Source organism: Rhinoraja longicauda, chromosome 33 (genome assembly GCF_053455715.1).
Source record: "Rhinoraja longicauda isolate Sanriku21f chromosome 33, sRhiLon1.1, whole genome shotgun sequence".
Lineage (NCBI taxonomy): Eukaryota > Metazoa > Chordata > Chondrichthyes > Rajiformes > Arhynchobatidae > Rhinoraja > Rhinoraja longicauda.
Window position 1 is genome coordinate 15,182,496 of NC_135985.1, and position 12,369 is coordinate 15,194,864.

Here is a 12,369-nt window from a genome sequence, read left to right on the forward strand (position 1 = left end):
GTACAATATGATCTGGTTTTGTCTGTTATCATGCAACAGCTGTCTCTATGCAAGGATTGATAATTAACCTTAAAATACAAACGTGCAGTCTCAGAAAACCTGCCAATGCTTGCCAGATTTCTCCCAATGGCAGTTTGACATACTGAACATATGAATTCTCCCTCAATGGATCAGGTTGCATTTATGAGCAATATCTCATTTGGAGGGAATGTTTCTCAGATGGGATTCGAACTGTGCTCTGCTCAGTGTGGAATAGCACTCTCCATTAAGCAAAACCCGCTAAAAGCATGAAAACATGGTGGACATTACGTGTGAATACATAGCTCTGAAGAAATGGTTTCTTCAACTTGTTGCAACTTTTAAAACAATTTGCATTAATATAGCACCTGTAATTTAGTCAAATTGCAGTGGCTCTCTGGGGCAAATTACAGTGTGACCTCCCACTCATTTGCATACTATTGCAAACATGGAAATACATTGCCACTGCACGATCAAAGTGCTGCGAATGTCTAGGTTACAGCACCAAGGTAGTACAACTCGTTTTCCCCTCCCTGACCCACAGTCTGATGAAGGGTCTTGTACCGAAATGTCACCTATTCCTTTTCTCCAGGCCTGACCTGCTGAGTTACTGGGAAATTTTGTGTCCGTCTTCAGTGCAAACGAGCAACTGCAGTTTCTTCTTACAAATAGAACAGTAGCAGTCTGATCCCCTTTCCTACCATTATCAGAGCCTTGACGGGAGCAGGTTTGGAGCACCCTTGGCTGGGAAATGGCTTGTTCTTGAGTATCTGGTTTGTTAGTAAGAGGGCCTTAAGTTATATAATAGGTTGAGCACTTAATAATAATGTTTCTAAGTAAAGCTTATTCTAGGGGCGATAATGATGCACACAAACAATGCCTGTATAATCAATCAAAGTAGTGTCAAAGTACAAGAATCATTGAGTGTTAATGTTTTGGTTGCCATAGTTACCCAAGCATACTGCAGCAGTAGGCAAGTAAAGTGCTATTTATTATCAGTGACAGCCGCTGTGTTTTTGTGAAATATTAATCTATTCTCTTTGTGCCGATGCCACAGTTTATTTTAATTTATTCCCAGGGAATAGGAATCCGTTGTATCTCTTACTCGTTTTTAAATGTTATCATCTCCTCAGCTATAGACAACTCTCTCTTGCTCAGGCTCTCAGTTCACCCCCAGAATCTTTATCCAAATTCTGATGCCCATATCTAGTGCTTGCCCATTGATCTTCAGCTTGCCTCCTAATTCAGCAATGTCTTCGATTAAAGTTCTCATGCCTTGTTTAAATTTCTCTGGCTGGAGCACGCCTTTTCTCCATGACATCCTGCAATTCTACACCCCATCAAGATCCCAACACCTTTCTCTTTGTGATTTCTTTTGCACCCATTAATGATTTTAGTCACCGGTGGTGGCCAAACCTTCAGTTGTCTTGGCAATTAGTCTTTTTTTTGAAGATTTTATTGGAGCTAGTTACAGTTCTAAATTCAATTTGTTCCTGTAGGTTGGAATCCCCATTGCGAGACTTGTTGATGCCTGCTGTTGGAATTTGCAGGATAGTGGGGTTGAAGAATATCCTAACTCCACAGCAGCTCCATGTTGAGGTAAATGATAGCAAAACACGAGGTGTTGGAGGAACTCAGCAGGTAAGGCAATATCTATGGAGGCAATGAACAGACAATATTTTGGGTCTAGACCCTTTTTTAGTGTCGGGGTCCCAACTTGATCAATTGGCCATGCTGTCGCAGATCTCGTCCTGGGGGTGGTCGAAAGCACGGTGATCCAGCGGTGAGGCCTTCTGCCTGGGGGCGGATGGTAGCATCAGTGGGAGGGTCCCATCTGGAGACGGGCGAGCTTGCGAACCCTTGTGAATGTCAAGTAAATGAAGAAGTACTGATTTAAGGTGTGGAACCAGCAGGGGAATGAAAAGGAGCAGAGCTCCATGGCACTTCTGGGAGAGTGAGGCCCAGAACACTGGGAGTGACTGAGGGAGGAGCAGAAAGTACTGGCGCACAGTGGAGAGTATAGAGTGCAGTGCAAGGAGGAAGAACACTTGCTAGAAGTGGTGTATTGTGTATAGGTACCTTAGATCCTGGTTGGGCCTGAACTGGGAGCCCTGGAAATAGAGCTGGAAGCCATGTGGAACAAGATGGCAGCAAAGGCAACTGCTAAGGGAAACACGTGGCTGTTGTAGTGAGTCTGGGTCAGAACATGGTGAAAAACAGCATGAGAGTAGCAAGCATCAAAGAGGGGACACGGTGACAGAGGGTCTCACAGGACTTCCATTGGAGAGAGGAGAACTTCTTAACAGTAGGCATACTAGGAGGAGATTTTACAATGGAGAAGTAACTTGGAGGTATAAGAAACTGCAGATACAAGAATCCTGAGCAAAACACAAAGTGCTGGAGTTCACCTTATCCTCTTCGTGTATAAGGCACTAAATAGTCTATTATTACCAGCTGTGACACAATCATTCCCAGGAATGAGTGGGTTAACATTTGACAGCACTGGGCCTGTCCTCGCTGGAATTCAGAAGGATGAGAGGGGGCCTCATTAAAGCTTACCGAATAGTGAAAGGCCTGGAAAGAGTGGATGAGGAGAGGATGGTTCCACTAGTGGGAGTGTTTAGGACCAGAGGCCATACTCTCAGAATAAAAGGAAGTTCCTTTAGAAAGAAGATGAGGAGGAATTTCTTTGATCAGAGGGAGGTGAATCTGTGGAATTCATAGCCACAGAAGGTTGTGGAGGCCAAGTCAATAGATATTTTTAGGTGGATTTTAACAGATTCTTGAATATAAATGTCAGGGGTTATGGGGAGAAGGCAGGAGAATGGGGGAAAGATAGATTAACCATGATTGAATGGCGGAGTAGACTTGATGGGCTGAATGGCCTAATTCTGCTCCTATAACTTATGAACTTATGAGCCAAACAACAAACTCAGTAGAGGCAAGACTCATGATTATTATCATCAGTATAATATAAAGTGGCCATTTAATTTAATTCTGTGCCCCAATAACCTTTGATTCAAATTTCAGCCTCCTGACTGGGATCTGCAGTCCACCCAGATTTTCACCTCAGTTTTCAATCTACACATTAGCTGCTCTGTCAATATTTGCTTATGCTGCTCATCATATGCAAAAGATCCTGGTGCTGTTATTGTGATGTCACCTTATCAATGTGAATATTCCCAAAAGTGCTGCAATAGAATATACTGGGAGAGAAACTGATCACTGATTTCAATTATATTTAGATTTAGAGACCAACTCCATCATGTTTCCCAGGTACCCCACCACCTCACTCCCACATGTGCCCTCCCTCACTCTCCCCATCATCCCCACCCCTCAGACACAGCCCCACCTCCACTCCCCCCTTTTGTTCCAACCCCACCACCAGTCCCCCTGATGGGAAATGTGTGGATTATAAATGCATTTTAATTATAAATGTGAACATTGGAATTTATATTTTATAGCTCCCTGTGTCACAATAGTGACTACATTTCATAAATATTTGAATGTCTGTAAAATGCTTTGGATTGGCTCAAATCATAAAAGGAGAAATGAAAATGTAGAGTGTCTATTGCATTCAGCTCTTATTTTTGTATTTTTTATGTTCTTTGTACGAAGAACCTGTGCCAACTTGGCATGTTACAGTGACACCCTCCCTCTTGTAGAAATGCTATAACCACGACTCCAACTGTGGAGGAGGGGGATGGGTGTTAATTACACTGCAATGTTCCAATTGCAGTTTCTATTGTAAATGTGGAAGTGGGAAGATAAATTTCACAAGCAGAATGTGCAGATTTAAAATGTTTAATATACAATGATTTGTGTGCCAGTATCTCACCTCAAACTGGCTGAACTTCTTCCTTATTTTGATAGTGAGAAGATGTGAGATTGTATTCCTCTGTACTAAGGGTGTGGTATTTGCCTGAAGCTACCAGTGACAGCTATGGATCAGAATAACTGGCAAATGAGTGCATTTAATAGCTGGCTACTCTCAGGAGAAGCCACCAATGCTGACCAGAACCCAGAGCCTTGGATACCAGCTGGCCACATTAAAATCAGAGTAGATTAAATCACAAAAGCAGAATCTGAGTGACCTCTCTAACACTGTGGCGAGTAGCTGATTGGAAGACACAGCACAAATCTGCAGGATCTACTGGGAAAAATCATGTGGTGAGGAAGTTGATAATCAATGTGCCCATGACACAGAGAGCATCAGCGTGTGGCTGGAGTTTTAGAACATAAGAAACAGGAGCATAGTTGGCCATTTGGTCCCTCAAGATCACTGCTGATCTTCCACCTCAGTGCCATTTTCCTGCATTATCTTCTTATTCTTTGATTTGCCCCAAATCAATCTCTGTTTTCATTAAACCCACTCTGCAAGATAGAGATTTCCAAAGGTTCACCATTCTCAGCAAGAAGCCATTTCTCAGCTGAATGCCACACATCTCACTGACACGGCGCCTAACGGCTGCGGCTCGCTAGCAGTCTGTTCGTCTTTTTTCCTTTTTTTTTGTTGTGTGTCGGTGTTGGAATGTTTTTTTTGTTTTTTTTTTGGTTGTGTATGTGTGGAGGGTGGTGGTGTGGGTGGGGGGGTGGCGGGGGGGGTGGGGGAAACCTTTCTCTTTTAGGTCTCTTCCTCACGGCGCGGGGTGCGGCTCGGCCGCGGGGCCTAACATCGCCCGGTGCGGCTCGGCCGCTGGACTTAATAGTGCCCGGTGCGGCTCGGCCGCGGGACCTTTCATCGCCCGGTGCGGCTCAGCCACGGGACTTTACACCGCTGGTGCGGCTCGGCCGCGAGGCCTAACATCGCCCGGTGCGGCTCGGCCGCGGGGCTTAACATCGCCCGGTGCGGCTCGGCCGCGGGGCTTAACATCGCCCGGTGCAGCTCAGCCGCGGGACTTTTCATCGCTGGTGCGGCTCGGCCGCGGGACTTAACATCGCCCGGTGCGGCTCAGCCGCGGGGCTTAACATCGCCCGGTGCAGCTCAGCCGCGGGACTTTTCATCGCTGGTGCGGCTCAGCCGCTGGACTTAACATCGACCGGTGCGGCTCGGCCGCAGGACTTTTCATCGCTGGTGCGGCTCGGCCGCTGGACTTATCATATCATATCATATACATACAGCCGGAAACAGGCCTTTTCGGCCCTCCAAGTCCGTGCCGCCCAGCGATCCCCGTACATTAACACTATCCTACACCCACTAGGGACAATTTTTACATTTACCCAGCCAATTAACCTACATACCTGTACGTCTTTGGACTTAACATCGCCCGGTGCGGCTCGGCCGTGGGACTTAGCTGCGCAAGGCTCGGTCGCGGGACCTTCCATCGCCCGGCTCGGCCGCGAGACGTTTCAGCGCCCGGTGCGACTCGGCCGCGGGGACTTCCACCCCCTTGCGGGGACTGTGCGGGTCGGTCGGGGACGAGCTGTCTGTCCGTGGGCGTGGGGAAGAGAGTGGAAGTTTTGTTGCCTCCATCACAGTGAGGGGGTGTTTGGAGTCACTGTGATGGACGTTTGTGTTGGGGTTATGTGTCTTGTGTTCTTTTTTGTGTGACTGCTATGTAGTTTCGTTCGGTACCTTGGTACCGAATGACAAATAAAGCTCTGTTGAACTGTTGAACTGTTGACAGTGTTGGAAAACATGAACTATGAAGACTTTGTTCATCAGAGGTGCGAAAAGGACACAATGTTTCTGTAGGCTCTGTGGGAGTGCCTCTTCAGTGACGGGCAGGTCTTTGCATTCTGTCCTGATGACCCTGGTCTACCCTCTGAAGCCAATCATTGTTTAATTGACACCAGCATTGGTGTTATCCATGGTGTCATCATTCAATGAGGATCTTTGCAGCTTTTAATGGAGAAATGGCTCTCTGTTAGTTATAGTCCACTTTGAACATTCTACAGTGAGTTTGAAGTCTGTGACTCGAGTTAATAAAACATCTCTTTAAGTAGACCCATGCAACAAGATAGTGTGATGCTCCATGAATGATTGACAAAGCTCATAAGTGTCACCCAGAAGTTGTAGCTTACGCTGGTAGGTAAACATTCCCAATGGGTACAATTTCACCTGGAGATGACATGCGTGTGATCTAGACCAGGTAATATTGTCGTAAAGCGTGTTATGTGTATAAGAAGATGGACAAATGAATTCAATTTCTGGATAATCAGCTTCAAGCTCAAACATCTGAGAACATCTGCAACATCTGTGCATGTTGCAACGTTTTTAGAAACTCCACTGACTTCAGTCATTCATACAAAACAAAAAGGGTGGCATAGTGTCACACCTGGCAGAGCTGCCATTTCACAGTGCCAGAAACCCAGGTTCAATCCAGCCCTCGGGTGTTGTCGGTGTGGAGTTTGCATACTCTCGCATAGGTTTCATCTGTGTCCTCCAATTTCCTACCACATCCCAGAGACATGTGGATTTATAGTTCAATTGGCCTCAGTAAGCAGCCCCTAGTATGTAGAGTGAATCTGAAAGTGGGATAACATAGAACTAGTGTGAAAGGGCAATCAAGGGTTGGTGTGGACACAGTTGGCCGAAGGGCCTGTTTTCATGCTATATCTCTAAATGAAACTAAACTACCAAGGTAAGTGTAATGACATTATGAAAAAAATAACAACCATATTTTATTTAGATTTAATGCTTTTTCTTGGAAAAATTATTATATATGGAATAGTATATTTACAGAAGAATTTACCAGTTTTATTACAAATCTGTAAGACAATTAAAAATCAAAATTGCACGATGAAATTTTAACATGGAAACAGGCCAATTGGCCCAACCTGTCCATGCCAACCACTGGGCACCCTTCCAAAACCATCCCATCGCCCAGCACTTGATCCATAGCTGTCTGGGCCTAAACAATTCAAGTGCTCATCTGGACACTTAACTGCTCTCAGTGATCCAGTCTGTGCTGATGTTTAATTCCCACAAGTGCAGCAGCAACAATTTGCAATAGCAATGGTGTAGGAAAGCAGCTTAGGATGTTTGACTTGATCAGACAGCTGATTGAGGACATATTAGGATATGTGATCAAAAATCTGGTTAACATTCAGAGATGTTTGGATTATCTCAGAGAAAGCAAAGGCGGCAGCGATGTTTAGGGTGGGAGTTCAGGGCTCAGGCAGATGAGAGGGGCTGGCTGCTCCTGTGGTGAACTGATTCAGCTCAAAGCTGTACAAAAGGCCAGACTCATCAGAGCCCAATGATCTCAGAGGATGACAGGAATTGAGGAGTATGGTGCCAGGAGGAGTGAAACCATTGTGAGTTTTGATAACAAAAAGCAAGAGATTTTAAACGCTGGGCCTAGAGCAGTCATCAAGAGTGTTTAATTGTCATATGTACTGACAACGGAATTCTTATTTGCTGAGTTTATCAGGCCTAAAAATGCAATAGCACACAGATAGTATATAATAATCAAAAATACAATAAATTAATAATCTTAATACAAAATAAACATAATGGTGCAAAACCAAAGTCTATAGTGCAACAAAGACAGTCTACAGAAGTTCTTAGCTGCTGAGGTTAGTGTTGTGCAGTGTTCAAGAGGTTGATTGTTGCTAAGAAGAAGCTGTTCTTCAACCTAGTTGTTACAGTTTTCAGGCTCCTGCACATTCTTCCTGATGTAGTATGTGAATGAGAGCATGGGCAGGGATATATATATAATATATAGACCTCACCAACACACCACGGTAAGTGAGGACAAAGGACCTTGTCTCGGACATGGTGGTCTGCAGCACAGGGGTTCCGCAGGGAACAGTGCTAGCTCCATTCTGTCTCCCTTAATTTTAGTTTCCTTCAACCACCTACCCATCCATTAGATGCTGACAGTGCCACTCCTTCAATCAGTCTTGTGATCCTTTGAGGAAAGGGCTGTTTAAATCTGATGATGATTGGATGTTTGTAAGGCACCCACCAATCTCACAGTAAGTGCATTTTGACATTGGTGTGAAGGACCACATTTTTCAACTTGTTATTCTTGATGTAATGAATATTTCAAATGATCGTGCTTGCTTAGCTAATCTACAGTATGCTAATGCACCTGAGTAATAGACTGTTAAAGCCAGTCATTATTCCTCATCAGACCTGTTATTGGAAATAGTGTTTAACAGCTCCCACAGAAATCCTTGGAGATTCATAATGTTTTTATTTCCCTTTGTTGTAGATGTTAATTCATTGGAGAGTTTTGAATAATCATTGAGAAAACCATAACCTTTCCTGTCAGATTATTGTCAAAACCACTCCAGGATCAACACTCCTCCTGTGTAACAAGTTATACCGACCTTGTGTGAATACCAACAAGGTCACACTTAGAATATCGTGGAGACTTAAGGATTGGAGAAAATGCAGAAAACAAGAGGAACTGTTTTACAATTCTGAGGAGAGTCACAAAACGAAGCTGATTTGTTTTAGAAGGAAGAAGCCTGAAGACAGATCTAGATGTAGTAGGTGTGGGATATGCCCAAATAGGAGTAAGATGTGATTTTATGCTTCTTTCCAAAGCAATTCTTTGGGGTTGCACTCCGGTTCTGTGCACTCTGTGGTGGCTGATAAGGCCAACTTAGGAACCACAGACTATTCCACAGGTCATAGAGTGATACAATGCAGAAACAGGCCCTTCGGCCCAACTTGCCCACACCGGCCAACATGTCCCAGCTACACTAGTCCCACCTGCCACCTTTTGGTTCATATCCCTCCAAATCTGGTCCTATCCATGTACCTGTCTGTTTCTTAAATGTTGGGATAGTTCCTGCCTCAACTACCTCCTCTGGCAGCTTGTTCCATACATCCACTACCCTTTGTGTGAAAATGTTACCCCTCAGATTCCTATTAATTATTTTCCCCTTCACCTTAAACCGATGTCCTCTGGCCCTCGATTCACCTACTCTGGGCAAGAGACTCTGTGCATCTACCCATTCTATTCCTCTCATGATCTTATACACCTCTATAAGATTACCCCTCATCCTCCTGTGCTCCAAGAAATAGAGTCCCAGCCTACTCAACCTCTGCCTGTAGCTCAGACCCTCTAGTCCTGGCAACATCCTTGCAAATCCTTTGTAGCATTTCCAGCTTGACAACATCTTTCCTATAACACAGTGCCCAGAATGGAATACAATACTCTAAATCTTCTTCGTGCATTTGAGGCAGCAGAAGTTATGTAACGCTGGCGCTGTAGCCAGTGCAATGTGCTGTTGTCGAGGGCCGTGAGGTCTACCCCTCCACCAGGGGGACGGAGGACAGCGCGAAAATGACGTTGCTGCGCTGTTTGCTGGTCTGCTCCACACACGCAGGCTGCTGATGAACGCAACCCCCAACGATGCATGTTGGCGTTGAACTGGACGACCCCTGTGCGGAGCCGGTTCAGGGCGACCCACTCTTTGCGGGGCATGTCCGAGCCGGGTGAGGCTGTGGTGTTCAGTGCGACAGTGAATTGAGGAGGTCGTGAAGTCTGTTCCCAGCTGGTTCTCCATGCTCCTAGTATATTGAAACCGGAGCCACAGAGGTGACGGGAGAAGGGGCGACGAGATGACAGGCGTTGAGGCCCCAGTTGCTGTGAATCTTTGGCGAGGTGGTGCAAAGGATGTTTGGCGTCTGATGGGGCCTTGCACACCAGCCTATGAGTGAAGAACTCTCTGCGAAGCTTGGCGGGTGCGATACCTGCGAGCACCGGCAGGAGATTCGTCGGAGTAAGGCATAGGCAGCCGGTGATGATCCGCATGGTGTCGTTGAGGGTGGGGTCTAGCTTGCTAGTATGAGCGCTGCGGCACCATGCTGGGGCGGCGTACTCAGTGGCGCTGTACATGAGTGCACTCTAAATGTGGCCTCACCAATGTCTTATACAACTGCAATATGAACTCCCAACTTCAACACTCAATACTCAAAGGTTACAAAGGTCTTTTATTATCACGTGTACCAATTAAGCTACAGTGATATTCAAATTACTCTGGCTGATGAAGGTCAATGTGCCAAAAGCCTATTTGACTAGGACTCCACCTTCAGGGAGCTATGCACCTGCACTCCTAGATCCCTCTGCTCTGTAACACTACCCAGAGCCCTACCATTCACTGTGTAGGTCCTGCTCATGTTAGACTTCACAAAATGCAACACCTCACATTTTTCTGCGTTAAATTCCATCAACCATTCCTCAGCCCATTTGGCCAATTGACCAAGATCTTGCCGCAATTTTTCACAACCATCTTCACTATCTGCAAAACCACCTACTTTTGTATCATATACAAACTTTCTAATCTTGCTATGTATGTTCTCATCCAAATCATTGATATAGATGACAAACAATAATGGGCCCATCACCGAACCCTGAGGCACACCACTAGTCACAGGCCTCCAGTACAAGAATCCACCTTCCACCATCACCCTCTGCTTCCTTCCATGAAGCCAATTTTCTATCCATTCATCTATCTCTCTTTGGATCACATATGATCTAACCTTCCAGAGCAGCCTACCATGAGGAACCTTGTCAAATGCTTTACTGAAGTCCATATATACAACGTCTACAGCCCTGCCCTCATAGACCTATTTTGTCATATCTTCAAAAAACTCAATCAGATTTGTGAGACACGACCTCCCACGTACAAAACCATGCTGACTCTCCCTAATCAGCCCTTCGATCCGTCCGTCGGTCCGTAATCGGTCCGTCGAAATGCCTGTGTATCCTATCCCTCAGAATACCCTCCAGTGACTTTCCAACTACAGATGTTAAGCTCACTGGTTCCCAGCATTTTCCCTGCAGCCCTTCTTGAATAAAGGCACAACATTTGCTACCCTCCAGTCTTCTGGCACCTCTCCTGTATTTAAAGAGGACCCATAAATTTCAACCAGGGCTCCCACAATTTCCTCTCTGGTTTCCCACAATGTCCTCAGATATATATGATCAGGCTCTAGAGAATTGTCTACCTTCATACACAATAGTACCTTTAGCACCTCTTCGACCGTAACACCGACTGCTCTCAAGACACTTCCATTGACGGCCCCAAGTTCCTCCTGTCTTTCTCCTCGGTAAATACAGAGAAATACTCATTGAGGACCTTGCCCATTTCCTGTGGCTCCACACAGAGTTGACCGCTTTGGTTCCTGAGGGGTCCCCCTCTCTCTCTCTAGTTACCCTTTCCCCCTTATGTATTTATAAAATCTCTCTGGGTTGGCCTTAATGCTATCTGCCAGAGCTATCACCTGGCCCCTTTTTGTTCTTCTGATTTCCTATTTTACTTTACACCTTGGTTCCCAAAACTCCTCCAGGGATACACTTGATCCCTGCTGCCTATACCTGTCCCGTGCATCCTTTTTATTCTTAACCAATGCCTCTATTTCTCTTGTCAGCCAAGCTTCCTTACATTTGCTTTCCTTGCCCTTCACTCTAACAGGGACATACATATCCTGAGCTTCTGTCATCACACTTTTAAAAACATCCCACTTGGCTGATGTTCCTTTCCCCTCAAACAACCTGCTCCAATCAACGTAAGTGAGACTTTCGGTCGGCTAAGGGGTAGCTGGTGAATGGTTTAGACAGAACCTCTGTTTGCCCTGAGGGATGGCATCAGGCCAAACAGAGCTGTCCTGAATGCTTCTCAAATTTGAGTAGTCAAGGGCCAGAAGGGCCAGCAATCAAGGGTGATGTTGCATTTCTTCGAGGAGTTTTGAGCAAATCCTTCAAGTGGTTGTAGGTGCAAGCAAGCATCATATGTAGTATGTGAACTGGGAAACTGGTAAATACGGACTCAGATAATGAAGAAGTAGTGTGTAAAACAGGGCAGGAATGAGAGGAAGGGAAATGTGGACCAAACATGGTTTTAGAAAATTGAAATGTAATATCTATGTGGAGGAGGTGCGTGGTTGCATTGTGTGTTACTGACCATGTGTTATGACTGCCATTAGACAGCTTGGTACGGAAGTCGACTCCTTCTATGACAATGGTGGAGGCCCATGACAGAGAGGTCAGATTGGGAGTGGGAGGGGGAGTTGAAGTGCTGAGCAACAGGGAGATCAGGTTGGTTAAGGCGGACTGAGCGAAGGTGTTGAGTGAAGGTTTCTGTCATGGGTTTCCTCCATTGTCATAGTGAGGCCCAGCGCAAATTGGAGGTTTTCTGTTATGGGCCTCCTCCATTGTCATAGTGAGGCCCAGCGCAAATTGGAGGAACAGCATCTCATATTTCACTTGGGCAGTTTACACCCCAGCGGTATGAACATTGACTTCTCTAACTTCCGGTAGTTCCTTTGTCCCTCTCTTTCCCCTCCCCCTTCCCAGTTCTCCCACTGTCTTCCTGTCTCCTACTACACCCTATTTTTGTCCCGCCCCCCTCCCCTGACATCAGTCTGAAGAAGGGTCTCGACCTGAA